This window comes from Condylura cristata, unplaced genomic scaffold (genome assembly GCF_000260355.1).
Source record: "Condylura cristata isolate star-nosed mole 26May11 unplaced genomic scaffold, ConCri1.0 scaffold00025, whole genome shotgun sequence".
NCBI lineage: Eukaryota > Metazoa > Chordata > Mammalia > Eulipotyphla > Talpidae > Condylura > Condylura cristata.
In genome coordinates this window covers 28,303,694-28,317,642 of record NW_004567126.1, presented here as the reverse complement: position 1 = coordinate 28,317,642, position 13,949 = coordinate 28,303,694, and the positions used below count along the sequence as shown (strand labels likewise).

General features: G+C 52.7%; 1 protein-coding gene and 1 non-coding gene across 4 annotated transcripts in view; one reads left to right on the top strand and one right to left on the bottom strand.

Moving 5' to 3' along the window:
* The window catches only part of DPP9 (dipeptidyl-peptidase 9), a 34,943-nt gene extending 32,885 nt beyond the window's left edge, over positions 1–2,058 (bottom strand). The window contains exons 1-2 of one of the 3 annotated variants that reach the window (XM_004689332.2): positions 1,952–2,058; positions 1,037–1,090 (exon numbers count right to left, since the gene is read on the bottom strand). The gene's annotated coding sequence lies outside the window, so the exon portion shown is untranslated. Of the gene's footprint in view, positions 1–1,036; positions 1,091–1,951 lie in introns of those variants that run through there. The other 2 variants (XM_012729500.1, XM_012729498.1) reach the window with 2 other exon arrangements.
* Positions 2,059–2,352: 294 nt separating this feature from the next.
* TRNAG-UCC lies at positions 2,353–2,424 on the top strand. The gene has a single exon. It is a non-coding gene; the product is annotated as a tRNA-Gly (tRNA).
* Positions 2,425–13,949: the final 11,525 nt, after the last annotated feature.

Below are 13,949 nucleotides of genomic sequence, written 5' to 3'. Positions count from 1 at the left end.
GACACTGTGGTGGAGGAGGGGTTCTCAATGAATCCCCTAACTTGAGATCTCAACCAGGTATAATGTGTCTCCCCAGGGGATATTCTGGCGCATCACCAATGGAAGACACTGGCTGGTGGAGACACAAACTCACGGCACACTGGCTCCCCACTACAAAGAATAATCCAGCCCCAAGTATCACCCGTGCTGAGGCCGAGAGCCACTGCTGAGTGAGTGAGCGGCTTCCCTGGGTTTCAGCTCCTAGGGGCCATCCTGTCCCTACTGTACCTATGAGCCCACAGCAGAGCTTGGTGAACAGGAAGCACTCAATGAGCATTTCAGGTTGGATGGATGATCCCTGTCCTCACCTGAATGCTGCGGACTCAAGTCAAAGGGACCCACCATCTGATTCTTAACAAGCTAGGTGCTCTGGTGGGTAGGTGCCCAGATGCTTACAAGGAAACCAGTACCTGGTTACAGGACAGAGATCACAGTGGGAGGGAAGCAAAATATCACCGTAAAGGAGCACTGTTAGGCCAGGCATTTTCGAGATGTGTGGGTTCAAATCCCAGCTCTGCCACTTCTGCGCTGTGTGCCCTTGGAGAAGCCACTTAATTTGCCCAGCTCTGCCTTTAGCCTCACTATTCCCAGCTATAATTGGAACTGCAGTATCTACGCCCAGGTGACTATAAGGATTAAGTGGGGCTCACAAGGAAATTGCCTGGCACAGAGGAAACTCCATGACAGCCAGAACAAGTCAGTCAAAACCGCACCCAGGGAAAAGTGGACCTAAGTCTTTTTCAGAGACAGAGCCCACATCATTGGTTGAGCACAATCCCCCTTTTCTCTCCTAGTCCTTCAGTGGCAGCGGAAGGAAAAGGAAAGTTTCCAGCAAGAGCACAGAAAGCTGCAGTCACTGGCCTGGGTTGAAGCCAACTGTCCCTGAGAGCAGTGACCCCAAGATAAAACCGCTTCCCAACAACTTCCATATGCTACAGGAGGCAAATGAAGCTCGCCAGCTGCGCCCATCTCTCCTTCTCCCCTGTCCACAACTGACCTTCTATAGGGTCCAGGAAGCCTCCATTCCAGCTGCGGGCACCAGACGACAACACTGTGGATTAAGGACAGGACAGGCTCACCACTTACTCTCCTTCCACCCGAGAGTTCCAGCTATCTGTTTCCACTACCTGGCTAGAGTCTAGAAAAGTCTTGCAGCGCCGTCTGCATGCCCTGAACCTTAGAGAAAAGTCTAGCCACAAGGCCCAGTTCCCAGGACCCATCCAGAGACTACCGGGGTTGGCCACTACAGCATACACCGCCTGGGCTTTCGTCCCAGCTCCTGGAAAGCAAGTTAGCTCTTGCAAGGGACTTCCTCAAGGTGGGGTGGGGAGGTGGAGGCGAACTGAGAGGGGGAAAGGGAAAGAGCGGGCCACTTCCTGAGGTTCAGCTGCAGCGGGGACGCGCGCAATGTCAGGGCTAGTTTAAGTCTGTGTGAAAAGGTGAACGGCTGGACAGGTCTAAGGGCGGCGGGGCTGGCAGCGGCGGCTCAGAAGCGCTGGATCGTGCGGGGGATGTGGGTGGGGAGACAAAGCCCGGGAGGGGTGCAGGGCTGGGGGCAGGACACAGGTCAGGAAAGCGACCTCTGCTCTCGCAGAGGGGCAGAGTGCACGGGGAGCGGACGTCCAGAGCGGGCGGGCGAGGAGCTTCCTGGGTGCGGCCACCCCGGGAGGGGCGAGTCGGGTGGAAGGGCAGCCCCGGGGTGGGTGGGGAGCAGCTGAGCGGGGGGCCGGGCCGGCGGGGGGGCGGAGGGGCGGGCCGGAGGGAAGGGGAAACCGACGCGCGGCTGAAGAGAGCAAGTCCGGCCGCTGGCGGGGCCGGGACGCGGGGAGGCCATGGTGGAGAGCCCCCGGGGCCCCTCCACGGCGGGTTCGGGGTCGCGGCGAGCCAGACCGGGCGTTCGGGCGCTGCTCACCGGGGCTCGAGGCCGGCGCAGGGCGGCAGCCGGGCTGGGAAGCGCGTCCCGGCCTCACGCTCGCGGCTCCATGCCCCGGACTGCGGCCCCGGAAGTGGCGGGCGCGGGGGACAGCGGCGGCGGCGGACACGGGGGACCCGGCGGCTTCGGTCCCTTTGACCCGGAAGTCGAGCGGCCCAGGCGGCGCCCGGGGATTGGCCGCCTCCGGGCCAGCACCAAGGCGCTCGCGGCTCCGGGGGAGATGCGTCGGCGAGCGCCGCGGTGCTTGGGACGCGCCGAGTGCGGAGTCTCTGGGCGCGCGGGCGGACGCGGGGAGAACAGCCCCTGCGCGACTTGGTATCGCCCAGCCCGCCCGGCGGTGCTTTTACTTAAGGCATCCAGCGACAGCGCAAGTTGCCGAAGCGTTGGTGGTATAGTGGTTAGCATAGCTGCCTTCCAAGCAGTTGACCCGGGTTCGATTCCCGGCCAACGCAGGTGGTTTGAGGTGTTACTTCGCTGCCTTTTTGTTTTAGCGAAATCGTCTAGTAGAATTTATTCTGAAAAAGCTACAAATCCTGCACAGATGTCTAAAAAGAAAGGAGGAAGAAGTCGACCCAGGATTTCTGTTACATTTCATTTGTCATTTTAAAAAAATTCCGCAATGTGGTAAAGAAAAAAGCTCACTCTCCCGACAGCAATCAAACCAGAGACCGTCTGCCTGTGACGCGACCGTGATAAAAGACACATTTCGGAAACGAGCTGATAACTTGCTTCTTTGTATTCTTACTGATAGAAATTATGTTACAGAGGTTGTTACATTGTGCACCTGAAAGAAACATTATTTCATTACGGTCTGCCGAGGTATTTTCCTGTATCACCCATCGCTCTGTTTAATGCATAAGACGCTTCAGTGAGAAAACTACAGAAAAAAATTCAATGAACGCACAACATTCCCCCTTCTTACTTTAGCAACACTGTCCACTAAAACAACTCTAGACAAAGCCTGCTCACAAGTCCATCCTGATGTCAGGTTCTTCAATAGTCCATGTTGAAGATGGACTCTTTCTTTTCAAAATATCACCTTAGTGTCTATATACATTTATTACAAATATTTACCTCCCAGTCCGCACCTTCTCTCCTTACTCGTTCTGCTCCAGTCACACAGCCTTCTCCTGATTCTCCGACCTTCCAGACCTGGGCCTGCCCCAAGACCTTTGTACGAGCCTGTCTTCCAGCCTTCCCCAAGTATTTCCAAGGCTCACTCCCTCTCTTTGAGGATTCAGGGCTAGCTCCTCAGTGGGGTTTTCTCCCAGGCTGGCTAACTTTACGCCTATGCTTTCCCCAGCCCCTGTCACTTCATCATTTCATTCAGTGGTTTATTAGACTCTGACATAAACCCATTCGTCGGAGATTTTTTTTTTTTTTTGGTTTCTTTTCTGTCTACCACAGTGGACTATAAGCTCCACCAGCACAGGATTTTTTTTGCGGTTTGTTTGAACCGATTTTGTCTCTACATGTTACTATGGTCTCCAGGTACAATTGTTAAAATTATGAACAACAACAACAAAAAAAAATGAGAAGCTGACCAGAAGAGATAAAATGCCTGGCGATGAAGAGGGGGGAGGAAGCAAAGGTGTTACTTCCTAGAGACAAAGGGGAACACCTCAGAGAGCTCACTCAGCTGCCAAAGCAAACCCTACCTTTAAAAAGGCTTTGGCCTTTCAAACCCACCCAGCATGCGGCGCCCTCTCTGGCCGTGTTTGCTTGCCTGGGGTCTGGTTCTGATTCTGGGGGAGACTACAGTCTTGACCTAAAAGAACAATAATTCCACCTGTCCACTAGATGTCAGCAGAACCACAAGCATCTGGCAGTGGCTCCCACTCTGCCCACCCACCACTGCCCGTTCCCAAGGCCCACCCCACGTTCCCTCCCGCCCCACTCTGAGCCCCAGACTGCAGCATGTGGAAATGAGATCTTTCCTCTTCTACTGTGTACCCCAGTATTCACAGAAGTGTTTCCTGGCCCCAAGCAGGCAGCCTGGGCAGGCCGGGTTGCTGGCCTGATTTGCCTGATCTTGGAGTCTTCTCCCAACACAGGAGAGAAAAAGGAAAGAGAAGGGAGACCTGCATGGGATTCCATGATTCCCATCTGAGATACCAAGGCTATCTGCAACAGGCCCCTTTGTCTGAAAATAACATGCATGAAATAATGGAAATGCCTGCTGGGACTGTTCTAAGAAATTGTCACACTTTAAACTCAATTTTTTTTTATTACAAAAGTTTATTTTTACATCATTTTGTACATTTTTTTTCCATCTCCATTGTAATCCCCGCGGGTTTCCCATCACCAAATCACCCGTGTGCCATCACCATAATCCCGTGCATTTCTCTCCCACACCCCCAAACTCAATTTTTAATTCTCCCAATAACCTTGTGATACTGGTGCTATCCTATCATCACCATCCCCCTTTTAGTGGTTGAGGAAACCCAGGTACTGAGAGTTTAAGTGATTTGCTCAAGGGAACACAGAGAGACTAAGTAACTTGCCCAAGGTCACACAGCTTACAAATAGTGGAATCGAGTTTGCAAGCCAGGTGGTCTTACTCTAAAGTTCAAGGTACAAGACTAAAAGAGACTGCCTTCTATGTGGGTAAAGTCAAGGTCATCAAGATAACTATTATAAAACTAAAAGGGCATTGAATTTGAACCAGTCGTTACAAGATCTAGGCTGGGTGTTAATACGGTCATGAGTAATTAAGACCTAATATCCAATAGGTTTCTGGGCAAAAACACAGAAACTGCCCAATGTCCACCCACACTTCAGTGAGTCCATAAAGTGAATTTGGAGCCCTTTTGTGTTCCGAGTTAGGCCAATTTGGGGAGGTGTATGCGATAGGCCACCACTTAGAGAATCACAATTCACAAAGTGTACAAATATATATCAATGTGGTCAAGTATATGTACAAAATACCCCTGAAAGGAGTCCCTGAAATGGGCAGCAGGGGTAGCTGGCCATGGAGAATTGGTGAGATACCAGGGGCTGGGGCATGGGGGTTCAGGGGAGACCAACTTTCTACTCACACACTTTGATACGATTAAGTTGCTACTTTCCAAATTCTCAGAAGTACAGAAAAATACATGGAACAATAGAATCATTGCTTTAATACACAGTCTCTTCTACAATTCACTTCCATAAATGGGGTTAGGGTTACTTAGGGAAAGAGTCCAGCGACGTCCTGATGTAGACAGAGTCCCTCCCTGCCCCAGACATTTGAAGTTAAAAAGACCAAAAGGCAGGTGGAATGGGCCATTTTCCTTTGCGTGGGCAAACACATGAAAATAGACAAATTGGGAAACTGTTAGATCTAAACAGGAGACTCTTGAGGAAGGCAGCTTCTGACAGTCATCACACCAGACTGCTTGGTACTAATTGAAGTTCAAAGTGACCAAGAAAACCAAAAATAGGCCCTCCCTAATGGTGCAAGGGATTAAATCTCAGCACTATGAAGCTATCCACAGCCACTACAGCCTGAGTTCGATCCCCGGCCAGGGAACTGACCCACAAGGTGCAGCAGATCCCTCCTGACCTGCCTACTGCTCCCCTCAGCAGTGTACTTCAGTGGATCTGCCTGTTCTGCTCCCTACTCTGTCTCTGGTGAATCTTCTCACCCCCCACACCTCTGACCTACACCCCAATTCTTGTATGCATAAATAAATAAAATAAATCCTTTAAAAATAAAATAAAATAAAACAAAACCTTGGATCAGACAAAAGGGGTGGGAGAGAGCTCCTCTTTTCCTGTGACACTCTTGATCACAGTTGAATTTTGGTGAGACAAACATTCATTTCATAATTAAAATCTATTAAAATGATAAGAATACAGAAATCTTTGCTTTGAGTCTTTTTATTTTTTAAAAGATTTCTTTACTTATGCATATGAGAACTGGGGTACAGGCCAGAGGTTCAGGGGCTACGAGGACTCACCAGAAACAGAGTGGGGAGCAGACAGGTGGATCCACTGAAGTACGCTGCTGGGGGAAGCAGTAGGGAGACAGGAGGGGTCTGCTATGCCATATGGGTCACTCCCTGGCCGGGGATCGAACTCGTGCAACAGTGGCTGTAGATAGCATCATAGTGCTGCATTTTAACTCCCTGCTCTGAGTCTTTCTAAAATAATAAATAAATCATTCTGATGTTGTTGATATCTTTGCTAAAGTGGCATCAATTTTTCAATAAAAATTAGTTAAGAAAATAATAATTTTTGGGCCAGTTAAATAGTAATAGCTAAGGTGCAGGTACTGAACTAGGTGTCATAATTTCTCTCTCTTAACTGGCCCTACAGGGCCACTTTACAGTTAAGGAAATTTTCAGGAAGGCTCAGAGACTCAAGTAGCTGTGATCTGAGGGAAGGATTACTTTCATAAACAATCTTACTCCCTTCACCCCCACACTGCCCCTTCCAATGATTCTATTTCAACTAAGAATTTTGCTATTGACATACACTTTTAAATTAAATTATGTATTCCCTGGTTGTCAACAACACAGCAACCACATTTATTCTCAATGCCACGGTGACAATTCTCTGATTGGTTACCCGGGGAGGCTTGCCTTCACTGGGAACTCCTCACTCCACCCTATTTTTGCAACTTTCGTTGATTCATGAAATGATGCCTTTTGTCTGAAGCCCAGGCTGGCACCCTCCCTCCCATCAATTCCTACCACTCTGGAGTCCTTAAATTCTATCCCACAAATCGTCATCACCAGAGCCACAGCACTAGATAATATTTACTGGGCTCTTTTCTGATGCGTTTCATCCTTACGCTGCCTTTTCAGGTGTGATTTTTAATCCTGTGTCACAGACGGTGAAAATGAAGCCCAAAGAGACAGTGTACTCAGACAGCTGACCGCTAAAGAGTGGGGATTTGAGCTCTGGCATTGCAACTCCAAAGCATACAGTACTGAACCTCCCCATCCGGTATAAATACACACACGGCCTTCTCAAAATACACACGCTATCTTTGTCGTGGGATTGCAAAAGTGGTAGATAAAGGAGGCAGAAGCCCAGTGTACTTGTGGAGCTACCGAAAGGGGAAGACTTGGGGGAAGGGCAGGCATGGAACTTTCCTCCCTCTTGGTCTCCTTCCTTCCCTCTCTGCTTCTCACCTCCCCACTGCATCTCAAGGCGACTTTGCATTGTGCAGGGATATTTTTAGCTCTGCACACCAAACCAACACCTATCTGAAGGCTGACTGTAGGAGAGATGGAATACACGAGAAGGACTGATGGAAGGACTTGTGGAAGCTCTTTTTATTCTCCATGTCTCTCCCCCTCCCCCAACACACACTCACAGAATACTGGCATTTCCCCAGGACTGGGTTTCTCTTTCAGTCTCTCCTGGGTGGCCTCCTAAGTTCAGCTTTGCTGTGTAACTGTAGGCAGGTGGCTTCTTCTCTCTGAGCCTCAGTGTTCTCATCTGTGAAATGGGTATAATGGTAGCTCTATATTAGGAGAACAATAAAGAGGGTAAAGTAAAATAAAAGTTAACCATGGTATAGCATCCATGGACATTTTCATTTGGCCCTGTGTCCCTCTAGTTGGAAATTTCATCACTTGGACACCACGCAGCACCTCCAAACCGACATGGCTCCCCTGACTCCCATTCCAGGTTCCACAATGAAAAGGAACCGTCCACCCAGTAGTTCATGGTGCTGAACTGTCATATTGCTCATGTTCTGAAACGTTAGGCAGAATTTCCAGTTCATTTGCTACATCTCTGGACACTGGGCCTGCTCCTCAATCTGGAACAGCGGGGCTTCCGGGGGAAGCCAGGTTCCAGGTTCCCTGTCCCACCCAAGGAAGCGTGGAGCTGAGCAGAGAGGAGAAGATGGAGGGAAAGCTGGAAAAAGAGAAGGAAACCTGGAGGAGGTTTGTGGAGCAGACACATGAGAAGAGTCTGAACTTGCTTCTTGGCCTTGGCCTGGCACCAGGGACTCAGGGGACTTGAAGCAGATGTGGGTGAGAGACTCCTGGGAGGCTGACGGTGGCAGCTTCTATCTTGATTTTGTTTTATTTTCCTTCCAGACTGGCCTGGCCCCTTCTGCCCCTTCCCTGAGGTCCCCACCAGGAAGCGCCTTAGTCTCGTGGCGGGCTTTCCAGCCTCATGGTCCTGCTCTGAGCCAACCCTGTTTAGTTTAGCTGACTATTTACCTCTCAGGGGATAGGTAAATGTGGGTGCTTGATTTAAAAACTGTTTTTGTCCCTCCTTCCCCCGTGGTACCAGACGTTAAGTCTCTATGAAGCTGTCCATACCGCAGCTAGAGTTCAATCCCTGGCCAGGGAGTGACCCACATGGCACAGCAGACCCCTCCTGTCTCCCTGCTGCCCCCCTCAGTGTGTTTCAGTCCATCTACCTGCTCTGCTCCCCACTCTGTCTGGTGAATCCTCTCAGCCCCTGCACCTCTGGCCTGTACCCCAGTTCTTGTATGCATAAATAAATAAATTGTTTTAAAAAAAGAAATAGTAATATTTACTGGTGGCTTGTGACTGTGGGCTGACACAGGTGGAACCATCAGTGCACACTCATTCACATGCTCACAGCCACCTCCAGACAGGGTGATCATTGTGCACCCCGTTTTCCTGGTGGGAAAGGAGGCTCCAAGGAGTTAAGAACTTTTGCTCCATTAATCTTTAATTAGAGACCAGCAAAGCTGGCAGTAATTCAAAATACACTGATTTGGGGATAACAGAGGGTTGCAATTAGGGGTGCATAGATGAAGGTAGAAACCTAAAATGTGTCCTGAGAGTGGACCCAGGAGGGGGCGTTCTCAAAGAGGGAAAAGAAGGGTGGGCTCACGGATGATAAGGCTGCTCTCAGGCCTCACAGGTTGGGGGGTTGGGGGGGGAGAGGTCAGCAGGAAGCTCTTTCTCAGGACTTTTGGAGAAGGTATTTTCTTCTTGCTGGCTCCCTGGGAAATAGTAGGAAGAGCATCTTTTCCTGCCATGGTTTTCTCTAGCTTTATTTATTATTTAAATATTTATTTATGCACACGAGAACTGGAGTACAGGCCAGAGGTGCTGGGAGTGAGAGGATTCAGAAGAGACAGAGTGGGGATCAGAACAGGCAGATGGACGAAGTCCACTGCTGAGGGGGGCCGCGGGGAGACAGGAGAGGTCTGCCGCGCCATGTGGGTCAGCTCCATGGCTGGGATCAAGAACTCAAACTGTAATGGCTGCAGACAGCTTCATAGGGCTGCAGCTTAACCCCCTGCCTTACATCACCAGGGAGGACTCTCTACATTTATTTTAATATTGTTCGAGTGAGGCCAACTTTTCATAGCCCCAAATCGCTCAGGCAGTAAGTTGGCAGTATGCTGACACTTGAAGCAAAATGACTTGGATAAGAAAACCAGGTTTCAACATCTGTAGGGCTATGAGGACGCTCAGGCTCTCGCAATGCTGGCTTCTGCGGGCACTGATGATGCAGGAAGCACTGGGGAGCGTGGGCTGGGGGTGCGCGGCCTGGTGGTGGACACCCGGAGTGTGGTGCAGACACTGGTAAGTGGGCACATTGGGGCCAAGAGACGACACACAGGAGCAGCGGAGGACCCAAAGTCAGGGTGCAGTGGACAACAGACGAGAAAGCCAGAGCCCCGGGGAGCCCACCAAAGCTGGTCATTGCACTGTAGAAAGGTCATCAAAAGCCTGAAAGAGCCACTGAGGGCTCAGGACTCTCCCTCGGCGTCTGCTGGACCCGCAGAGACCCTGGGCTGCCTTCCCCTCACTGCGATGTCATTTCATTGTAGCACAGATGAGGAAACAAACATGGCTGGTCAGCCACCCCCCCCTCCCCACACACACACACAAGCCAGACTTGAAACACAAACCCAGGTCTCTGCAAGCAAAGCTCCCCCACCATCACTGTACACAGCGAGTCTCATTTAGGGGTAATTCTGCTCCCAGAGGATATTTGGTAATAGCTGGGACATTTTCGGTCAACATGACTTGGGCTGGCGGCTCTAAGCATGAAGGGGTGGGGCAGAGAAGGTGCCCGCAGCGCCCACAGGCCCAGGCCCAAGTCCCCAGCAGCTGGGCCCTGCGAGGGACCCACGGCTCACGCAGCTCCCCAGCAGCACCCCTCCCCTCCAGCTCCCTCTGGAGACTCCGGAGCTACTCCCCCCTCTCGGAATAGGGTGACCCCTCCCCCTGTTGTGGGCCCCCAATGCTGCCCCCCACACTCGGGCTTCCCCAGACCCTTTCACGTCTGTATGCCTAAAGGCCTTGATGGAATTCTCTTCCGGTACATCCAGTGCAGGAAGCCCTGACCTGACCACTGGGGAACATACCCCCAAGCCTCCAGACAAACCTTGACCTTGAACTTGGGAAGGTGTAGAGACAGGCAGGAGGGGACAGCAGGGTCACCTAACCGAGGGGCTGGTTGGTACCAGAATGTGGGTGGGGCTGAGCACAGGTCCTTGGCCGGCCCCCAGGAATCCAGGGAGAAAAATGAACCCCAGTTCCTGGGTCCAGTGACACAGTCAGTTTTTAAACAGGCTCTGAAGCCTTTCTGTTCCTTCCTATCCTCCCCCACGGGCCCCAGAGAGAAGAGGGAGCTGGGCAGGGGAGGGGGTGGAAGCCAAGGTGGGCAGCATGAGACAAAGCAGGGTGGGGGTCTGTTTATTAGCACTAATCGCTGTCTCCGGGCCTGAATTAGACCGATTTACAGCAGCCGGCCCTTGAAGACAGCGGGCTGCTGGCTTTGTCTGCGGGAGCTAGTCGGCAGCCGCTGGGAGGGGCAGGGGCGGTGGGCACAGCCTCTCCACAATGGAGCCCCCAATTAGCCAGGCCGGAAGGCAGGAGGGCTGAGTGCCCCGGCCCCACCAAGCAAGGCTGCGCAGAGTCCCGTGAATTCAAGAAAGCCAATTAAAGTCTGCAGGGGGCCTCGTGGGCTGCTGGAGAGGGAGGGGATGGAGCGGAGGAGCCCTGTGAGCTGGTACCAGGATCTGAGCTAGGACTGGCAGGCCCAGGCCTGCGTGTTAGGTGGCCTGTGCGGGTAGACACCCCACGGGGGCTTCTGAACCCCCAAACACAGGGGTCCGAGTTCCGTCTTCCCCCTGCCTGATTAGGACGACAGGGCTGTCCTAGGATCAGAAGGGTGACAGGGTCCCACGGGGTAGAGTATACTGAGCCCCTCTCCCCGCCCCCTGCCTCGGGGCTGCAGGGAGGGCGCTGCTCAACAGGCAGCTGGCTTTGGTCCTTGCTCAGCTGGTCTCACCCTCCTCCATGGCTGCTCACCGGTGCCCCTTCTCCAGGCAGTGAGGTACGGTGGGCAGCACCCCAGCAGGAAAGCAGAACACAACTCATATTGCTGCAGGAGCCCAGGCTGCCTGCTCCCCGTTCCCCTCGGCCCCGTTCCCCTCGGCCCCTCCCCATCACCCCCCCAGTGCCACCCTACTTTGCACGACCCTTTCTCTTCCCCTCCTACTAGGGGCCCTCCTGAGTCCCCCCCTTGAGCCTCTATTCTGAGTCCCCCTTTTTGAGCCTCTCTCTGCTGGGACCTGGACTCCAGAGTCCTTGGCTAGACCTAGATTCTGGCCCCTTCAGGTTTTGGGGGGCTTGGGGGAGTGGAGCCCTTTCCTTCTTCCCTTTCCAGCTTTAGAGCAGAGTGAGTTGAGTGGCTACACTTGGTAGATGAGGTGGGGGGGTGTGATTTGAAACACCCCCCCTTGGGAGGGTCCCCCTGGGGGGCTGGTGTCTGACAAGAATGTGGGAGTGGCAGCACTGCCTGGGACCCCCCCTAACCCCCACAAGAGTTGCCATCAGCACAAGCACACACGCTCTTGATCCACAGCACAGGGCCAGGAAGCCAGAGACTGGATTTCCCTGACCAGGAGCAGAGACAGGAGGAGACCGAAAGGGAAAAGCTGGCAGCCAGGCTGGTGCACCGCCAGGGAGGAGGAGAGAGAATCAGCCAGACCGACCTTTCTTACAGACTCCACCCCCTCTCCACTCTGAAGGTCTCAGGTGCCAGAGCCTCAATGAGCCTCAATTTCCCAGCACCATGATCCTCAATTTCCTGGGGTGGGGGGTGTCGCTGCTGGGAAGAGGGGCCGAGTTAGGTGGCCATGCTGTGACTCGCACCCCGTACAGCTGGAAGGAGACCTGTGGAGGGGAGCCGCAGGAGAAGAGAGGGGGAGAATGCAGGGGGAGGGACCCCTGGGAAGGTGCCTGGTCCTGGGGGGGACAATGGCGCTGTCACCTAGGTGTGGTACCTTTTGCATTTTGAGTGTTTCTGTCCCAGTTCTCTGGGACCTGCCTACCTCTCCTCTTTCTTACCGTTTCCTGCCAGAAGCTACCTTAAACTTGTGGCAAGCTTTGGGGCCTCTGCAACCCCACTTTGGGCCAAGTCTGATTGGCTGGGCCTTTGCCCATAAGGGATGAGCAATTTTATTAGGAAATGATTGCATGAAAATGTCTTTTTTTCTCTCTCCATACCAGTTTGATTAAAAATCTACTGCACTGGGCCCTCCCTGGTGGTGCAGCGGGTTAAAGCGCAGCACTAAGAAGCTGCAGTCACTTCCGCACGAGTTCGATCCCCACCTGCCCCAGAGGTGACCCAGATGGCACGGCAGACCTCTCCTGACCTGCCCACTGCCTCCCTCAGCAGTGTACCTCATTGATCTGCCTGTTCTGCTCCCCTCTCTCCGGTGAACCCTCTCACCACCCCTGCACCTCTGGCCTGTACCCCAGTTCTGTATGCACAAATAAATAAATCTTTAAAAAACAAACAAACAAACTATTGCACTAAGAACCTGTTTTCTTTGTCTTCATGCTCACAGGTGACTGACTTCCCTATGAGTGTGCACCCCTTAGGAATCTGAGGTCTCTGGGTCCCCCACAGTTATGCACTATCAGAAGGAGAGATACCAACCTGCCCTAAGACAAAATAGCTATGCCCATGCGGGTTTCACCCACAAATCTGTGCGCGCACACACACACACACACACACACGCACAGCCAGGCAGCTACCTGCTGTGCACGACGGTGAGCCCATGATGGTGTGCCCTCTAGACACGCAGCCCAAGTCCCAGCTCCGCTTCGTTTCTGTCTCTTTTGATCTGTTTCCCTTAATCTCCATCTCTGTTTCGCTGATTCTCTGCCTCTGTTTTTCGCTTTCTTTTTGCTCCAGACTCTGGTCCCCTCTCCCGAGTCCCTAGCCCTGGACACTAGGGGACACAGAAGGTGACAGTTAAGCAGACACCTGTAACGAGGAGCAGCCATGTGAACAGAGACGGCGCCGAGGCAGTCAGGAGCAACAGGTGCGAAGACCATGAGGCAGAAATAAGCTGGCTGGCAGCTTATGGGATGGGAGTGGGGAGAGGTGAGGCCAGAGAGGCCAGGAGGGAACAAGCCGGGGGGTCGCTCAAGAGACTTACAATGCCGCCCATGGAGAGATAACCGGCTTTCATGCCGCAACTTCATGCTCCCTGCTCATATCTATAATCTAGCACATGGGTGCAATGAGCGTATTGCTTGTGAAGGCCATTAAGAAGGTAAAGGGATCCGAACAAACTAAGTAGTCGAGGCGCTGGCGTTCCATGAGCCACAGCTGGGTGCGGAGGCCGCTTCGTTACATGGGCTTGGTCTTCAAGGTGAGGGGACTCATGGAGCGGTCTTCAGCGAGGGACGATGGGGCCACATTGGAAGAATGTCACTGGAGCCCTTGGGGCACCCAGAATGATCTGTGCAAACAACGGGAGGGAGCTCCGCCATCTGCACAGGTGTAAAAGCTCACTGAACTGACCGCAAAAGCTTCATCTGCTTCAGTGTGTCCCAGTGAGGTTGATGCGTCCGTGGGAAGTACAAGAAACCACCATCAAACACCCTCTGGTGACTGCACGTAAAAAGTGCAGGGGAGGGGAGCTGGGAGGAGAAGGGGTGAGCCCCAGAGTCCATGTCCTCCTCAGCCACCTCTGCGTCCCCCTGCTCAGCCTGACTGAGTACTCTGACTGAGTACTTGGAGC